This window comes from Mustela erminea, chromosome 6 (genome assembly GCF_009829155.1).
Source record: "Mustela erminea isolate mMusErm1 chromosome 6, mMusErm1.Pri, whole genome shotgun sequence".
Lineage (NCBI taxonomy): Eukaryota > Metazoa > Chordata > Mammalia > Carnivora > Mustelidae > Mustela > Mustela erminea.
The window spans coordinates 72,670,000-72,689,519 of record NC_045619.1 but is presented as its reverse complement, the minus strand read 5'-3'; the positions used below and the strand labels follow the sequence as shown (position 1 = coordinate 72,689,519).

Below are 19,520 nucleotides of genomic sequence, written 5' to 3'. Positions count from 1 at the left end.
TGAGTGGATGGCTGGGGTCAAAGGGGGCATCAGGCTCAGAGTTTGGAGCCAAGTGGTGTTGGGGAAGGTGGGGGTGGCCTCAGGGAGGAGTGCAGGTTTCTCCTGCTCTGAGGGTTCCATGGAGCTCCAAACGGCTGGTTTGCTCCTGGTGGCAGGTGGACTCCAAGGGTGGGGTTCAGGGGTCCCCATTTTGGAGGGCTTGGGGGCCAGATCTCTGGGCACAGAAGCCTGACAACGCAACCATACCGTTAGAATTAGGGCCTAGGGGCATGACAGGCCCGATCTGCCAGAGCTGAGGTGGCATCCCCAGAGGGCAGAGTAGGGGGTGGGCCTGGCCAGCATTCTGAGGTGATCTGGGCTGGGCCTGCACCTGGTGATTAGAGGGCATTCTCACAGGGTTCCCGCGGGCACCCTTGGGGACCTCGGTCTGGGCCCAGGTGGCTCCCCTGAAGGCTTCTGCCATAGGAAGCGAGTTTAATGGGGGTTTCTGCCCAATTCTAATGAGCATTAGAAATTGGTACTGCCCAAATTGGTACTGATTTGGGCAGAATGCTCTTGAGAATTGGCCGGTGTTGGTGGCGACTGGGGCCATGAGTGCACCCTGTGTTGGGAGGGCTTCTAGCCCTTCTAGCTTCTTGCTAGGTGCGTGTTGGGTTAGGGTTAAGGTCAGGTTTAGGGTCAGGATTTAGGATCATGGTTTAGGGTCACAGGTTAGAGTTAGGGCTTAGGGATTTGCTAGGGTTAACTTATTTGCCTTTAATACAAGATGTCCACACTTAAATATTTTTTTAGAGAGTATTTTATGGTGAGCAAAGGTTAGCATGTAACCCAAATAGTTACAGAGAAGAACCAAATATTCCAAAGCAGCACTTAAGACAATTATTTCTTGACAGTTATGTTTTATGGTCAATATAATTAAAAATTGAGTTCCTCTGTGACTCTTCTTCCAGATGAATTCGCTGGCCCTGTCTTTCTGGTCTTGGCTGAAAAGCATTTTCTCAGTAGACTTCCTTAATGGGCCTTTCTGAATAGAATGGCTCTCGCAGCCCTTAGCCTGCATTACTTCCTATCTTTGTTTTATTGATTATATCCCACAGTCTTTGCAAGTTCCCAGGTAGTATTATATTTGCCCTAAGAAGACACTCCATAAATATTTATTAATTCAACAAGAATGACTTTCTTTTTAATAAAAAATATTCATGTTTTATCAGTGAATTTTTTTAACCATATCAGAATATATTTGGAGAAAGCTATTGCTCCATGCATATACATCTGTCAAGGCTGTGGCTTTATTATGTCCTGTCATGCTTCCCTGAACTAGTCGGAGCGCTCATGACCCATGTATGAAGCTCAGCCTCAAACCTTGTGGGTGAGTTCTGTGACGGCGCTGGTGGGTATTTGGGGAGCTTGCCCTGCTGGACACCACCATGTCATCTGGGGCCAGATGTTACATGAGCACCCTCCCTTTCCCTAGCTTTTTCCATCTTCCTCTACCCTCTGTCAGCATGTGGATTTCCTACCAGCCATATCTTTGCAGACAAACTCTGAGATGGCCTATGGCTTGGGACTCCATTGACATCAAAGTCTCATTGTAACCAGTGTCAGAGGTTTCTGTGGCACTGACATAACTTTTGTTCCTGAAATATGCCCCATGAAGAGTCCCTGAGAGTCAGGGAGTCCAGGAAAGATAAATGGGTGATTGTGGCTCTAGCTAAAGCCACTCTGCGGGGTCATGCTGGAGGCCACCTCCCATCTCAGTCTGGCTCTTTTGCTGATTTCCAATATGAACTAAGGAGAGTCCCTTCGTTGGAGCTTCAGGCTCCTCATTTCTAAAACGAGAAAATGTTTTTAGATTAATTGATTCATTAAAGACTATGGAGTGAGATCCTAGGAAGTTCTGGGCAATCTCCAAGATAGATTTCTATCTCAGGAGTTCTGACTCCCATTGTCCCTGCTCCTGTTGATTTCCCTCATTGGACACAATGGCTATTCCATGGAAATTCCCTAGGGCAACACTGGGCTAGCAAGTATCTTCAGAGTGTGCACCCAGGTTATCTGTGCCCCCAGGTCATCTGAGAAGCCATGAGCAATTCTGAACCCAAACCAAGGTTTTGGCAGTGCTACCTACTTGCACACAAACAGCAGTGCCTGAATCAGGCCTTCACTGCAACAGCTGAGCCGGCTTAGTGAGGGCCTTTCCCAAGACACTAGCCCCATGACACTATGAGGGCAGAGTGAAGTCAGGCAATGCGACAAGGGATTCTACATCAGGGTAGATGATGCAAGGCACCGTTTCACAGCAAACGTGACAAAAAAACATTTAAATGACAGAATAGTAAGTAACTAAACGTACTCTGTATGATGGCAGTGATGGGAAAAGTGAAGGATGGGGTCAGAAAGGGGAATGGGAGTTCTTTGAAGCAGGCTGGAGTCGTCATGGGTAGGGGTGGGGTGTCTCATGGAGGAAGAGACCAGGAGACTTGTCACGGGTTACAACAGTGCTGCATCAGGGTGTGCGCTCTGCCTGACCCATGGCTCCCAGGGGCATTGGGGGCATTCTGGATCCAGAGGATTCACAAACTGCAAGTTGGCCTGAGCAGAGCCTTTGTGATATGCCTTCTTATTTCTTGGGTGTGGCTCTTTCTCTGCTTCTGGAGGCTGTTGATTCTCCTTTGGTTTTCCTCTGAGCTGCAGTATTTTGTGTGGATTCAGGACTGTTAGTTGACACAAATTCTTCCTGAAAAGAAGTGGAATAGAGTCATCATTGTTTCCTAACTAGACCTGAAGAGATTCAATAGTAATAGCCCTTTCCCAGGCCCCTGGGTGTTCATCTGCTTGCCAACTCTGAGATTTTAGAAAACATCTTCTATTCTGAACAGGTTGAAAGAATTAGTTTGGTTTTTAAAAAAATTCAACAAAGTCACACTTCACAATCTATACAATGATCTGTGAACATTGAATGAACAAGGTTTGACAGGAAAAAGGACGAATGGGCTTTGCAGTGTGGCTTGGGGCACTGTGTACTCACTGTTGCCTCTGTGTGGCCACTCTCCAGATAGCACGTGGCCAAATGGGTTCCCATTTACTGGATTCAAGGGAGAAAAAGGCAAAAGAATGTTGGTCCCTGAATTCCTTAGTTCCTAAAAACCATCCTTTAATTTATGAGCAGAATTATACATAGAGTATCTCTTAACTAGAGATTAGGGTTAGAATCAGGGTCAAGTTACATACATTAATTATGGACAGCTTTTTGTATGTCAATCTTACCTGCCTAAGGTGTTTTTAAAAAAATAAAATGGGAGAGGATATAGTCACCAAAGCACTGAGCACGTTACCTGTCCCTGAAAATAGGAAAACAAACATAATTATTATTTCATCTTAGCTGAGGACCAGGAGCTGGTCCTACAGGAACTAGGCAGGTGTCATCTGTGGCCAGCTGGCCATCTCCCGCCGACACCCACACCCAGTTCAGCACATCCTCTGCTCTGCAGCAAACAGACGGACCAGGTGCAGGTGGGACTCCCTCCTGTCAGGCATGACAGGTAGAGAAGTGGGCTAGCTCACATACACATGACGTGTTCTTGTGGTTCCTTGCTATCTGCCTCCCCTTTCTGTCACCCTGGTCCTGAACCTTTAGCTCCTGGGAGAACTTGGGTTTTCAGATTTCTGTTGACATTTCAAACTATAGATCTGTGTTACCTTTGTTCCCTGTCTGTGGGTTGGAGATGAAAGCAGGAAAAGTCATCATAGTCTGAAAGCAACAAAAAGAAATATCAAGTGTACTCTGCTCCTGGCACCTCAGGCTTGAAAGCCATGGCCAACTACGTACTTCATGTTCTACACAATCAGGTTTAGGGACTCACAGATGTATGTTAAATGAAATTTACTGAAAGAAATCTTGTTACCAAAATTTTTGCCTTGTAGAAGACAGTTTAGGGACACCATCCCTCACCTGCCCTGTCATTTTCAGTCTGACCAATGCCTGGTCATACTGACACGTGTAGCCACACAAGCTCACAACTGTGACATCCTCCTGGAGCACACTCGGTACCCCGCCCTCCAATCTGGCCAACCCTGCATACCCCCAGTCCTCCTGAGTGTTCCCTGTTGTGGTGCTTGTCACACAAGGCTCCCATTTGTTGTCTCTCAGTCTGTCCTTTCTGCTTGGAGTAGATCTCTCTCACAGGTGCCTGGCTGGATGACAAGTGGAAGAATGGTTTCAGAATCTTTTGTCCTGGAACAGCAGGTGTCCTTCAAAACCCTGGTGGGCAGGGGGAATCTCTGTCCCTCTGTGTTCCCCCAGGCTCAGTGGAACATAGTGTCCAGGACAAGGGACTTGGGAGTCCTCCCAGATGAAGTTTGTTCTATGAAGGTGGCTTCCTTCTGAGATCATTATGGAACCACATTGCATGACTAGTCTTGTGGGACAGAAAGCACGCTACTGTGTGGTATTCTCCTTGCACACTGTGGCTAACAAAGAAGAAACACATGGTCACACTCACAAGTTTACACTTACATCTCCGTTTCTGAGCATCACTACCATGGAAACAACATGAATTCCCATTGGGCTGCAGACCTGTAGGCATGCCATTCAAGGTGTACATAGAGTAGGATGGAGATGGATTTCTGGCTAAAAGGATGGTAGTCCTTGCCTCTGGGGGTGAAGAAATTAGATTTTACCCAGAAGGTGCTACATTCTACTTGAAGAAGTGAGATGATGCTAGGATCTTTGAGACCAGGGATCGGCACAGACTTTTCTGGAAAGTCTTATGTAATGATTTTCTGTTAGGTGTTGCAGGCCATGTGGTGTCTCTGAAAATGACTCTACTCTTGCACTGTGGCTTGAAAGCAGCCACAGACCGTCCATAACTAATGTTCCAGGACCACTTGATTGAGAGAATGCAGGGGGAGTTCCCATTTGGTCCCCGGGTGGTAGTTTTTCACACCCCAGATTTGCAACATGATGGATGATGGAGGAAAGGGCTCTTCTTTTCCAGTGGCAGAGTAGGAGTACACTGGGATCTATCTGTCTGACCCCAGCCCCTGCGCATGAAAGGATAAAAAGATGATAGTGAGATTGGCCAACAATTAAGGCCTCAGCGGGCTATCGTTATTGGTAATTTTTTGGGTGAATTCCCTTACCCCCTACCCCTTTTCTCTGTAGGCCTCAAGCTTCCCATAAAATGTCTGTGGCTGAATCCCATGTAGGTAATGTTTTGCTGAGTTCTTCTCCATTGTCTGGCAGGTATATGTGGATTATATACAACACAGATGCTCATCTTGTTCAGGTCAAGACCATGAGCACACTTGGGGTTCTCCTGAGGTAGCAGAGGATCTAACATGTGTGGGCTTCAGGAGAGTTCGATAGCCCTCATCAATGTTATGGAGTATGGGCCTGGCCTAGGCCACTTACTGCCGTCATGATGGAAAAGCCTGTGGCCTGGGTAGTCCACCCCATGCTTGGCTCTGCAGGCTGAGACCCAAGCTTCCTCCCACCTCAGTGGCTGGGACCAGGTCACATGCCCATGGATGAGCCAATCCCTGGAGCCAGGGAGTGGAGCCATGGAAATTGGCACAGGTTGAAAGGACCTCTGTTGTAATGACTTTTCGAATGGTCGTGGTGGCAAGGGGGTGTCCTGCGCCCTCTTCAGGCGGTAGAGGGCAGTGCAGGACTAGGGGAGCTCAGCATTCATCCAGAAGCACCTGCTCCCTCCTGGAGCCCAGCTGAAGCCATTTCATTCTGGAAATTCAAGCTGCATAAAGCTCAATATCCCCCAGCCTCTCCAAAATAGCTAAGGAACAATGAATTGAAAACAATATGGTTATGTCCACAATAGCCAAACTATGGAAAGAACCTAGATGTCCATCAACAGATGAATGGATCAAGAAGATGTGGTATATATACACAATGGAATACTATGCAGCCATCAAAAGAAATGAGATCTTGCCATTTGCGACAACATGGATGGAACTAGAGTGTATCATGCTTAGCGAAATAAGTCAAGCAGAGAAAGACAACTATCATATGATCTCCCTGATATGAGGAAGTGGTGATGCAACATGGGGGCTTAAGTGGGTAGGAGAAGAATAAATGAAACAAGATGGGATTGGGAGGGAGACAAACCATAAGTGACTCTTAATCTCACAAAACAAACTGAGGGTTGCTGGGGGGAGGGGGTTTGGGAGAAGGGGGTGGGATTATGGACATTGGGGAGGGTATGTGCTTTGGTGAGTGCTGTGAAGTGTGTAAACCTGGTGATTCACAGACCTGTACCCCTGGGGATAAAAAAAAAAAAAAGAAAACAATATGGAATGACAACAGTCCCTGACCCAAACAGTGGCACTGAACTGGACCCTGGCTCTGACACAGACCCATACTCTGACCTCAACTAGCTCTCAAGCCTGGCCCTGACCCCAATCCAAGACCCTAACCCTAGCCCCCAACCCAAACAATGCTCACAAGAAAAAAAAGGTAGAAAATGAAAATATCCATCACTGGTAAATGCATAAGCAAAGTGTGCTGAAGGGTTTGAATTTGGGTTCAGGTTCAGATTTCAGTCAGAGTTCTAGATTAGCTTTGGGTTTAGGGTCAGGGTGAGGATTTAGAGTGAGGTTCAAGGGACCAGTTAGAGTTTAGGGCTTTAGGTTTATGATTTAGGGTTTAAGCTTCTGGCATAAAGTTCAAGGTTTGGGGTTTGGGTTCATGCTGGGATTTGGGTTCAAGGTTCGTGGCTCAGAGTTCTGATATAGGGTTTGGGTTCATGGTTCAGGGCTTGGGTCCAGGGCTCAGTTTCAGAGTCTAGGCTTCGGGTTCAATTTGTGTATATTGACTTTGTTTCTTACAAGTTTCTTGAATTTATTAGTTCTGTTCACCTTAAACTCAAACTGCCAGTTATTTGACCAGCAAAATGGGTTTATTTGGGAAGAGCAGAGAATGGCAATCTGGGATGAGCAACCTATGGTCACATCACAGGCAAGTGCAAGAAACAAAAGAGAGGAACATTATTTCATGGAGAAGGAAGAAGTTGGGAGGGTTGCTTGGAAGGAAGGTCCACTGGAGAAAGGCAGGGGTTTGCAGTGATGGAGGATTCTCACCAGCCGAGCTGCGGGGATGGTGATTTCTTGTAGGAGATGAACCCTCCAGCTTCCCCTGGAAGGGCCTGGAAGGGATGAATCTCTCCTGTGGGGGATTCTAATTCTGTAATGGGTGCCAGCCGCCCCCTTCCAACCTCCCCTTCTGGCCTCCCCAGTCCACTTTACTGAGGCTTCCTTTCACACTTTTTCACAGCTTTAACCAAGTTGTGGTGGAGCACTGTGGAGAATTGGAATTCCAGATCCCACTGCTTCTACTGCACTCAGGACACAGGGCCCCTGATTTAATCCTCCCATGAGTCTCTTGCTAACATGTGGCCTCCTTCAAGGGCGAGTGGCCTCTCCATGGTGGGTGAACTGAATCTGGGAGGGCTTGGCCTCCATCTCAAAGTCTGATGTCCTCTCTGCTTCTGTGACATGCTGCTAACGTGAATGTTTGGAAGAGTCATTTACTCTGCAGTGATTTCAAATCTGCAGTAATTTGTCACAGCAGCACAAATGTCCTTTATCTGCACACTCAGACTCCCAAGCCGTCGTTTCTTTACCACATTCTTTTCACACAGGTTACTTCAGTGCATTTTACCCCAAACAGTGACACTGTCCAGTGGAACCACCATGTAACCGCAAGTGAGGAAATCATGATGGTGCCCATATTTGAACCCAGACCACAGGCCCACTTCAGATGTCATCACTGGCCTGACAGTCTGAAATGTCTTCTCCATTCGGATCCAGTTTTCTTCTGGAACTTCTTCCAGGACTTTCCCTTATTTGGATAACCTTGATGGACTTAAGGAGCACAGATGGCTCCAATCTGAGTGGTATTTCTATATGGCTTATGTCACTGGGGCCGTTTTCAGTGTTCATCCACATTGTGACATGCATCAGTCCTTCATTCACTTTTTCACAGTGACTAAACATAAGAATATTGACCCCTTAAAACAATTCACGTACACGATTCTCTGGCCTTCGTTGAGTACATTGTTCTCCAGAATTTTCTCATTCTCCCGGAGGAAGCCTGTATGCATGAAACACCATTGTCCTTTCCCCTCAGACCCTGTAGCCACATCCATCTTTGTCTCCCAGATACCTCATCTAAGTGGGTTCACACAGTATCTGTCCTTCCTTGACTGGCTGATTTCACTCAGTGTAATGACTTCCAGGTTCAACCCCTGTTGTAGCCTGTGTCAGAACTCCCTTCATTTTCAAAGGCTAAATCATGTTCCATGGTGTATAAACCACATTTTGTTTATCTAGTCATCTGTCAGTGGACACTTATATGGCTTCCACCTTTTGGCTGTTGTGAGAAATGTTGCTCTGAATATGGGTACTCCTACTTCCAAAATTTGGGGGCATATAGGCTGCAGTGGAATTCTGTGTTTAATATTTTAAGGAACTGCCATATTTTCCCCCCACAAATGAATTATTTTACTTCATTCCTTCATAGGGCAGAACAAGATAGGCATTTATGGATCTACCTCATTTTGTTTATCCTTTTCCCCACGGATGGACATTTGCATAGTTTCTGGTTTTTGCCTATTGTGAACACTGCTGCTATGAATATTCCTGTACATTTTTGTTTGTTTGCTTGAACCAGTGTTTTCAGTTTTGTGGTTATATATCTAGGAGTACAATTGTTGAAACATGGTAATTTTGCTTTGATGTATTTGAGTAAATGCCGAACTATTTTATATATAGACTGCACCATTTTTCACAAGTGAAGTTTAAGGGTTTCAATTTCTCAACATCCTTTCGTTATTTTTTGTTTTCTTGATCATAGTGATTCTACTTGTTTAAAATGATATAAAAATGATTTAAATCTTCATTTCCATAAAGACTAATGATGTTTAACATCTATTCATGTGCTATTCACCATTTTTATGATTTCTCTGGAGAAGGATCTATCCAAGCACTTTGTCCCTTTTAAAAATGGGGTTGTCTTTTTGTTCAGTTGTAAAGGCTCTTTACATATTCTGGGTAACAGACTCTTACTAGATAAATAATGTACAAATATTTTCTTCCATTCTGGGGGCTGTCTTTTCACTTTCTGGATGGTATCTTCTGATGTACAAATATTTTAAACATTTTTAACGTTCTTTTTTAGTGAGAGAGAGTGTGCAAGTGGACAGGGGCAGAGGGAGTAGGAAAGAGAATCTTAAGCAGGCCCCACACTCAGTGTGGAGCCAGATGTGGGGCTCAATCTCATGACGCTGGGATCATGATCTGAGCCAAAAATTAAGTCAAACAGTTAACCAATTGAGCCACCCAGGTACCAGGACAGATTTTTAATTTTGAGGCTATTACTTAATCTATTTTTTTCTTTCCCTTCTTATGCATTGGTGTCAGATCTAAAAGCATCGCTAAATCAAAGGTTATGAAGATTGATCCCCATTTGTTTCTTCTACAATTTATAATTTTAGCTTTTACATTTAGGCCTTTAACTTATTTTGAGTTAATGTTTATACGAGGTGTGAGGTAAGGGTCCAGTTCTATTCCTCTGTACATGGATAGCTGATTGTCTAGCACCCTTTGTTGAAAAGACTATTCTGTCCCCCCAGTGTAATGTTGTCCACCCTTGTCAAAATTCAGTGGACCATAAATGAATAGGTTTATTTCTGGGATCTCAGTTAAATCCCATTGATCTGTATGCATACTTTTAAAAAATTAGTATTTATTTAAATTTTTTTTGGTAAATTTAAATTCAAATAATTACATATAATGTATTATTTGTTTCAGGGTGTATACATACCTTTATGACAGTATCACAATGTTTTATTTACTGTTGCTTTGTATTAAGATTTGAACTTTGGAAGTATGACCTTTCACCTTTGATTTTATTTTTCAAGATGGTTTTGGCTATTTTGCGGTCCCTTAAAATTCCATATGACTATTACGATTAGCTTGTTCATTTCTTCCCAAAGGCCTTTGTGAGATTTCTTGGGAACACATTGAATTTCCACATTGCTTTGTTTACTATTGCCATCTTATCAATAGTATGTCTTTTCACCACCATGGGGTGTCCTCAGATTTATTTAGGTTTTCCTTACTTTCTTTCAGCAATATGTTGTAATTTTTAGTGTATAAGACATACACCTTGATTACATTTATTCCTAAGTATTTTGTCAATGTTGATATTTCCTAAAATGGAATTATTTTCTTAAATTCCTTTTTGGATGATTCACTGCTAGTGTATACAAATAAGAGAGATTTTTGTGTATTGATATTTTGTCCTGTAACTTTGTGGAAATGGCTGTAATAATTTTTTGTTGATTCTTTAGGAAGTGCTCTATATAAGATGATGCCATCTCTGGTCTCTGAATAGACCTAGTTCTACTGTTTCCTTTCACATATGGATTCCTTATTTCTTGCCTTATTGTTCTGGGTAGAACTTTCAGTACAATACTGAGCAAGGAGTGAAAGTCAGCATGTTGGACTTGTTTGTGATTTCAGAGTAGAGCTGTCAGTCTTATTGAGCATGACATTTGATTAGGGTTAGGGTTAGGGTTTAGGGTTAGGGTCTCCCTGTCCTCTGCTGTACAGAGCCCATATTTCTCTGGTAACTGACAGAGTGATCTTTTCAGAACAAAACCTTTGATCCTCTCTGTGACCTGCTCCCCAGCTGCCTGTCGTCTCCAGCCTTACCTCTCTTGCCATATCCTCCCCACCCCTGTGGGCCTCCCAGATGTGTGGTCATCCCCATGTGCCTTGGGCCTGACTCCATGCCTTTATATTCTCCTGCCCTCTGCCACGAGCAGTCTTCTCTCCCACTGCTTCATGTCTGGCTTGTTCCCCTGTTGGCTGGACCTGGACTTGCCCCCCACCCCAGCCCCAGTGACCTGACTCATATCTGCTGGGTGTGTGTGGCCTTGTTTTCTATTTAAATGTAGTGCCCACTTTCCCCATGTGAGCGATTTACTAAGCTGCCAGGTATGGGGCAGGCACCGGGAAGTAGCCTTAGTGCCTGTGTGAAAAAATCAGTCTCAGGGTGCCTGGGTGGCTCACTCATTAAGCATCTGCCTTCAGCTCAGGTCATGATCCCATGGTCCTGGGATCGAACCCCAGCGTGTTGGGCTCCCTGCTCAGCGGGGAGCATGCATCACCCTTTCCCACTCCCCCTACTTGTTTTCCCTCTCTAGATGTCTCTCTCTGTGTCAAATAAATAAAGCCTTAAAAAAATCAGTCTCGGAGGGGCTCACCACCCTTGCTGACATTGGGGAAGCTGCTGTCCTCACAGGTAGTCCCCTCAGAGAGAAAAGACTTCCAACTTCTTGGGGCCAGGGCGATGTGGACCTGGACCTGGAAGCTTACACTCTTGGATTCTCGGCTGGGACCTAAGCAAGCCCCCTCTTCTAGCAGTTCTCTTTTCCCTTCCCTGCCCATGGGCTGGACCTGATTCCTGATCTGGGAGAGTTTGGGGGTGACTGCTCCTAGGAATAGCAATGGTTGACTGATGGACCTTGTCAGCAAGAGGCCCAGTAGCCTTCAAGGGAGGACTTTGTCGGGGTAGAGACAGCTCTGTGGGGGCCAGTGACAGGGTTTGCCTGGGAGCTCGGTGCAGGGTGAGTGTTCCTGGCTCTAGCATGCTGACTGTGGGGTTGGTTTCCCCCTTCTGAAGCCTCAGGCTCCCCTTTGTATGATGGGGTGTCGATAGCCCCCATCTCTGAGAGCATAGGTAGGGAGGCCCCACAAGGAGACTTGCTTGGGACAGGCTGAGAGAGCGGCTATAGCTTAAAGCAGCCCAGTGCCTACCCCCTTGAAGAAGGTACACACTTCCATGGCCCCCAGCTCTGGGGTTCTGCCACCAGCCTCTGACAGTGATCCTTCTCCCACCTTGTCCCTTGTCCCTGTAGACAGGTGGTCTTCCTGGAACTGTTTCTGCAGAGGGCAGAGAAGCCCATCATGGTGGGACAGAGGGTCACCTACTGACCAGCAGGCTGCTGGGCCCATGTGCCCCCCTAGGAAGTCTGGAGGGTGGTGGTCCTCAAGGTCCCTGGTGCCCCATACTGGCAAGATGTGTCCATGAAATGCATGGCCATGTTCAGCCTCTTCTGTGAGTGGCACTTCCTCCATGAGGTGGATGACCTGGTGTGTGGGGATGTGGACATAAAGTTTTGTGACCATGTGGGCATGGAGATCCTTTCTCCCCTCTTTGGCGCCCTGCACTGCAGTTTCCACTGGGTGTTTCATGAAGACTTCAGCTACCAGCACTGGTCACAGTTCCAAGCTCACATCCTCAGGGACCAGGATGATGTTTACTACATGGGAGACTTTTTTGGGGGATTGGTGGTAAAGGTTCACTGACTGACTTTGGCCTGTCACCAGATGATGGAGGTCGACCTGGCTAGTGGGATTGAGGTTGTGTGGCATGACGAGAGCCACTTGAACAGGTACCTGCTGGACCACAAGCCCACCAAGGTGCTATCCCTGGAGTACCTGTGGGACCTGCGGTGGCTGGGCTGCCCTCCCTACCCTTCATGAAGAAGCTGAGATTTGAGCTGTGCCCAAGAATCACCAGGACATCTGGGACTCATGAAGAGTTGTCCCAGGAAGACCTGTGGGACCCATGGTGGCTGGGCTGCCCTCCCCTACCTTCATGAAGAAGCTGAGATTCAGGCCATGCCCAAGAATCACTAGGACATCTGGGACTCATGAGGAGCTGTCCCCATCTCCATTAGGGGGTGCTGTCCTGAGCAGAGCTGTCAGAGCAGGTTCCTACTTCTGTCCCTTCGAGAGAGACCATGGAGCCCAGCCCTGCCCACATGGGCATGTCCAGGGCCCCCAGCTGCACCCGCACACAGGAGGCCTTCCTGGGGACAAAAGGTTCTCTCTTGGTGGTCTACATTTTGATAACTTCTGGGTCATTTGCAGCTGTGAATGGCTCCAGTTTTATGTTGGATGATTTCTGTGTCAATGCTGAGCAACCATCCTTAAAAAGAACAATCAAGGGAAAAGGCTTTCTTCCTGCTTCTAGACCGAAACCGCCTGGTGGGGCTGGGAGTGGTCCTGTAGTGGCTGTGGAGCCAGGATGGCTTCTGCTTGGGTCTTCCCTCCCAGTCCTTGCACCTTGCCATGGCCATGGGGCTTCAGGGGTAGGGGTGCACCGAGCCACCTCTCAGACCTTCAGTCCCCTGACTGCCAGAGGCCTTGGCTGTGGTTGCTAGCTCAGCCTCCAGAGGCATGGAGCCCTCTGAGTTATGTATGGTTTCTGCCTTGGTTTTATTTTTTATTTTTTAATTTAATTTAATTTTTAAAATTTAAATTCATTAGCCAACATATAGTACATCAGTAGATTTTAATGTAGTGTTCAGTGATTCCTTAGTTGCCTGTAACACCCAGTGCTCTTTACAACATATGACCTCCTTAATACCTGTCACCCAGATACCCCATATCCCCATTCCCCTCCCTTCTGTAACCCTCATTTTGGGTCCCCAAGTCCAGAGTCTCTCATGGTTTGTCTCCCTCTCTGATTTCTTCCCATCAGTTTTCCTTCCCTTCCCCTGTGGTCTTCCGCTCTATTCCTTAGGTTCCATGTATGAGAGAAACCATATGATTATTGTCTTTCTCTGCTTGACTTATTTCATCAGCGTAATCCCCTCCAGTTCCATCGATGTCGATGCAAATGGTGGGTATTCATCCTTTCTGATGGCTGAGGAATATTCCCTTGTAAATATGGACCAAATCTTCTTTATCCATTCATCCGTTGAAGGACATCTGGGCTCTTTCCACAATTTGGTTCTTGTGGACATTGCTGCTATGAATATTGGGGTGCAGGTGACCCTTCTTTTCACTACATCTTTATCATCAGGGTAAATACTTGTAGCTGTAGTTTCAACTTCTTAAGGAAACTCCATACTATTTTCCAGAATGACTGCACCAGCTTGCATTCCCAGCCATATACCAATGGTATAAAAAGTTTCCCTTTTCTTCACAACCTTGCCAACACTTGTTTCCTGTCTTGTTAACTTTAGGCATTCTAACTGGTGTAAGGTGTTATCACATTATAGTTTTGATTTGTATTTCTCTCATGTTGAACAATTTTTTATGTGTCTGTTATGAACCTCCTCAGTCTTCTCTACTCCCCTCATTTTCCTTCTCAGCCTGAAGACCAGTTCCATCCTGATGCCAGGAATATACCCTGGGGGTCTCGGCCTCACCTACCCCATGTGTCCTGTCCATGTCAGGTGCCTGCACACCCCCATCAGCTGGCCACCTGCTCCTCTCACAGATGTCCCCATCTCAGGAGAGGGAAACACCAAGTCCAGACCCTTGGATTCCTCTGTGACTTGTTGCTTTCCAACAGCTCTCCCAGTAGTGAGGTGGCTACTGGAGGACATTCAATGTCCAAAGCATATAAAGGTGTATGTGAGTTTCTGCTGCCAGGCAATGGGTAAGAGTTGGTGCAAATAGAAACCAAGCAGAATCACTGGAAGAAAGGCAGAGTGATGAGGAGCTTTAGAGAAGAAGGGCCTGGAAGCTCTGACCTATTCCCAAGCCCCTGGGACACTGCATGCATGGGCTGGGTGCCTGCTCAGGGCTGACCTGAGAAGGCCTTAGGCTCTGCCCTCTGGTGATTGTCAGACTAGGCAAGTAGAAAGTGAAAGCCAAGGCAGAGTTTTAAGAGGCCTGGCTGGTGCTGAAAGTGCATCCTGACATCCACAAACCCAGAGGCCTCCTCCCCATCTGTAAAGACTAGAAGTTGTGTGTGTGTGTGTGTGTGTGTGTGTTTCAGAAAGAGCGCAGTTTCCAGATGTTTAAGGAAAACTCACCCAGTCAACAGTTGACCACTACTTTCGCAGGCCAGACACTTTTGTGGCCACACACGACAAGGGATACAGATTTGACAAAATCAGTTCAGAAATGTCACTAAGCCAACAGCAGAGCTGCAGTGAGAAGAACGGCAGCAGTGAACCTGGGGACGGAAAGAACTGGTATTTGACTTGCTACATTACATTATTCACAGTGTTCCAGACCCAAAGGCAGAGAGATGAGTGGTGATGACACAGGAAAGGAATATATTTCAGTACAGCTGACACTGGAAGGCAAAGGACTGGCATGGTCTCAAGGTGTTGAAAACACTCCTGGGGGGGGGGCACCTGGGTGGCTCAGTGGGTTGGTTAAGCCTCTGCCTTCAGCTCAGGTCATGATCTCAGGGTTCTGGGATCGAGCCCCGCATCGGGCTCTCTGCTCAGCAGGGAGCCTGCTTCCTCCTCTCTCTCTGCCTGCCTCTCTGCCTACTTGTGATCTCTATCTGCCAAATAAATAAATAAAATCTTTGAAAAAAAAAAACACTCCTGGGCTTTTATATGCAGAAAATCTAGGAAGAAGGCCAATGGGCAGGTTCAGGGGGTCAGTAAATTTCAGGTCAATCATTGTCTTGGGGTCCTTCACAAGCAGGGCCTTGCTGGTGTCAGGCAGTGGTTAGTGCTTGAGGGGTCATTTTGGTGCCTGCCGGGGCTTTGACTTAACAGATGAGCCTGAAGGAGGGACGGCATCAGTTAGGAAGTACAGATGAACGTTAGAGTGGAGGTGGGTAAAGGCCTCTTTCACTCCAAGAGCAGGGGAACTCTGAACCTCTACTACATACCTTGCCCTGCTCATCTCTTCCAGCTGCCTGGTCCTGAGTCTAGTCCTTTTAATGAACTGGTCATCTAGTAAGTAACGTGTTTCTCTGAGTTCCATGAGCCACTTGAGCAGACTATTTGAACATGAGGAGGAGGTTTGGGGGCCCTCCAATGTAGCCATAGTTCAGAAACATGGGTGACCTCTCTGCCCAGCCACTGGCTGACCACTAAGTTAACAGCACAGGGATTCAGTGGCCACTCACAGCAAAGAACACAGATTTGTCAAAGTTAGTTTAGAAAAATCACTAATCTCCCTGACTCCCCCAGCCATGCTCAGCCCTTTGTTGCTTCCCAGCAGAGGGTGGCGGTTTTAACCAAGGTCAGAAGAAGGGATGGCTTTTCCTGACTCCACCTGTGCCATGTCCCCACCCCAACCTCCTGCCCAGGGCTGTAAGAGAGGAAAGTTTCTTCTACTTGTCTTAAGGACCCTGGCTGTGTCTGGAAATTGACTAAGACAGATGAACAGGAGAAAAGCTGGTAAAGTGTATTGATTTTTTTGGTGGGAGCCTCACAAGAATGTGGAGACCAGCAGAGGCAATTGGAGAAGACAGGTCTACATTTTAGGCAAAGAAGCAATAAATGTGTAAAGAATTGAGAGAAGTTTGAGCTAGGGCTGGTAAGTGGTAAAAAAGTAACTAGGAAGATAAAGATTAGTTTAACCAGTTTTGTTCCTCTAGCCTTTGTGGCCCTAAATTCCTTGACTCTGGTGATAAGCATGTCCTCCCTGTGGTCTGGGGAAATAAAGTGCCACATTAGAGTATTCCGACCTACTTCAGGGAAGAAGGGCTGATGGCTGGGGACCAGAGGGACCTTCCTGCTTCTGCTCTTTGGAAAATTCTTTCAGTTTCTATATTTAATTTGCCAAGGTGGTGCCATATTTGGAATAGTGTGTCCTGACCCTCATTGGCCTGGTGCTATACTCCATCTCCTCCTAGTATCCAGGACATTGAATGTGCTGCCCTGGAGACCTCCCAGCCCTGGGGCAGCCCCTTGTCCAGGGAGGTACCTGCCTCCAGGGGAGGGTTGCCTAGGACTTCCCACTTGGGTGCCCTGTTGTTAAGGGTGGCAGCCCCTCCTCGGGGAGACTGGGTAAGACATTGCAAATCTTACTTCAAGAAACTGACTTCATTTCCTGCAAATGTCTACCCAGTAGTGGGATCCTACAGGAGTTCTATTTTTCATATTTGGGGGAAACTCCATACTTTTCCCAGCATGGCTATGCCAACCAAGGTCAGTTTTGGATGATTTTACCTCAAGAACCTCTCCAGCAGAGAACAATGAGAACATTTTCAAGGCCTTTCAATGTATGCTAACCATAGGAACAAACTGGTAACTCAGAAACTATTGAAATGAAGAACTGGTTCTCCTTCATCCATTTCTGGCTAGCTTGCTGGTCTGTGGCTCTATCCCACGCTAGGCAGCTAGGAGGTTGACCTCCCAGGTTGGCTGTCACTGAGATGACTACTGTTTCCAGAAATTCTTTGGGGGTATGGCTGGGTTTCCCCACCTGTGCACAGATCAAATTGGCAGCCTCTGACAGTGGAGCCACAGGTCCTCCAGGCATGGTCCCTCCCCCATCCCCCAGTGGAGCCATCACACTGAGGGTTTAGGCAGATGGGACCTCCCCCTAGGCAAAACCACCCGAGATTCCCACTGTCACTACTTGACCTTCAGATGTTCCTCAGTTACTCCTGTGCCTCTGGTGTCTTCCTGGAACCCTGACCTGGCAGTTTTCAGACAGTTCGTCCAGCAGTACCCTCACTTTCTGGGAGGGGGATTTACTGGAATCTGCAGTGTGTCCTGCTGCTCCACCTGGATCACTTTTTGGAGGCACATCATCTGGGCCATCTGAGGACCCAAGGCCATGGGCCTGTGATCTGGAGGGGTTCTGAGCAGAGCTAATGGGATGGGAGAGCTGCAAGGCACAGAGACAGGTTTCTAGAAATCTGTCTGGGGTCCCTGGCATTCTACCAATTTTGAATCAAAGCCCTGAGATCTTTAAAATGTCAGCAATGTTATAGCGTGAGCCAGAAAATCACATGTCTCTGTGTGCCCAACACCACCTAAACTACTGGCCATTTCTTGCGCTTGAGCTGAGTACAAAGGATTGGGACTAGGAGCTTGAGGGGAGATCCTGGGCCAGATTTTGTGTTTCGGGACATAGGCCATCCAGACAAGCTTGTCTGAGCCTCAGGAGGGGGCCTGTGTGGAGACCCCAGCTGCAGACACTGCTGTCCGCTGATGCCCCCTCAGTCCGTCCCAGTGCACCTGCTGCTGGGGGAGGGCCTGCCCCTTCTTCCCTACTGGAGGGCTCTCTCCTACACCAGTCATGCCCTTCCCCTGCCAGTCACTGCCAGCCTGCAGCCTGGGAGGGTGGATACCCCGACCACCTCCAGTCCTGGGGACAGATCCAGTGCGGGTGGGACATGGTCTCCCAGCAGGCCTGAGTGCCAGGCTCCCACAGTGCTCATTCTTCTCCTGGGTACTCACTACCATGTCCTCCCTCAGGCTCCCTGGGTCCTACTCCTCCTCTGCTCAGGCACCACTCTCAGCCCAGGCTCCACACACTGGGACTGGGAGTGAGTTGTCTGGACCTTCTGGACTCGCACTTCCATGCCCATGACATGGGCACAGGCTGGCCTCACAGACTCATCAGAGGAGACCCAATGCAGGAAGATGCAGGTCACTTCAAGGGAGATGCCAGGTGACCTAGAGGGAGCACACAGGTCTTACACAAAACGTAGGGCTCATGGAGCCCAGTGTGGGGTGTGGGCACCCAGCCAAGGGGCATGGGGAATCCTTGTGAGGGTGGCCCTAGTGGGGGCAGTGGAGACCACAGAAGGGCCACAGAAAAGGCAGGAGACAAAGAAGACAACAGGACAGAGCTTCCCAAGGAGGTCGATAGAAGAGTCAGAGGATCACAGAGACCCTTGGGAAAACTCGGAGGCCCTGGAGATGGTGGCTGAAACACTGTCATTTGGTCAGAAAAGTTGTGTCACAAACCCTCAGTTGACACTGGATGATTTACTCTTTGTTGCTTCTATGAATCAGGGCCTATGGGCCATTAGCACTCAAACTGCATGAAGTCTAGAATATATTTACTTTTCATCACTTTTCAGGACTAGATTTTTCTAGAGGAAGTGCTAAGCATGGGTCTCTCCATTCTTTTCTTTGTGCAACCAGCCTCTGTTTTCAGGAGTAGATTCCTGGTGCTCATCACCACTGCTAGCCCTGAGGACTGCCCCCTGTCACCTCCCACAGTGGACATGACCATGTGGTTTGGGGGGGAGGTGCTCACTGATGAAGTCTCAGTGCTCAGTACAGAGCAGGGACCCCAGATCTTCTGCTGAATGAGGGAGGGCATGAGGGAGGAAGTGGAGGAAGGGGAAGGAGGAAGGGAGGGGAAGGAGGGAGGGAGAGATGGGGGAGGCAGGGAGGGAGGGGGGAGGATAAGAGTGAGGGAGGGGAGATGGGAGGTAAGGCAGGAGGGTGGGAGGGAGGGCGAGAAGGGAGAGAGGGAGGGAGGGAGGGAGAGAGGATGAGAGGGAGGGAGTGAGGGGAAGAAGGGAGGAGGGATGGGAGGGAGGCAGAGAGGGTGATGGAGTGGGGGAGGGAAGGGAGGGTGGAGGGGAAGGAGAGAGGGGTAATGAAGGAGACAGTGAATAAATGAGGTAGGGAAGGAGTGAGTGAAAGAACAGAAGTCTGGTTCATACATCAGGAGCCATCATCTGGGGTGAAATCCGAGGGCATCACAGCCTGCGCCCTGGCTGGTGGCTCAGGGCACATCTCTCTGTCCTCCCAGTGCTGACC

At 47.7% G+C, this 19,520-nt stretch overlaps 1 pseudogene; it reads left to right on the top strand.

Annotated features, from left to right (window-relative positions):
- Positions 1-590: 590 nt before the first annotated feature.
- On the top strand, positions 591-12,622 carry LOC116593526 (annotated as a pseudogene).
- Positions 12,623-19,520: the final 6,898 nt, after the last annotated feature.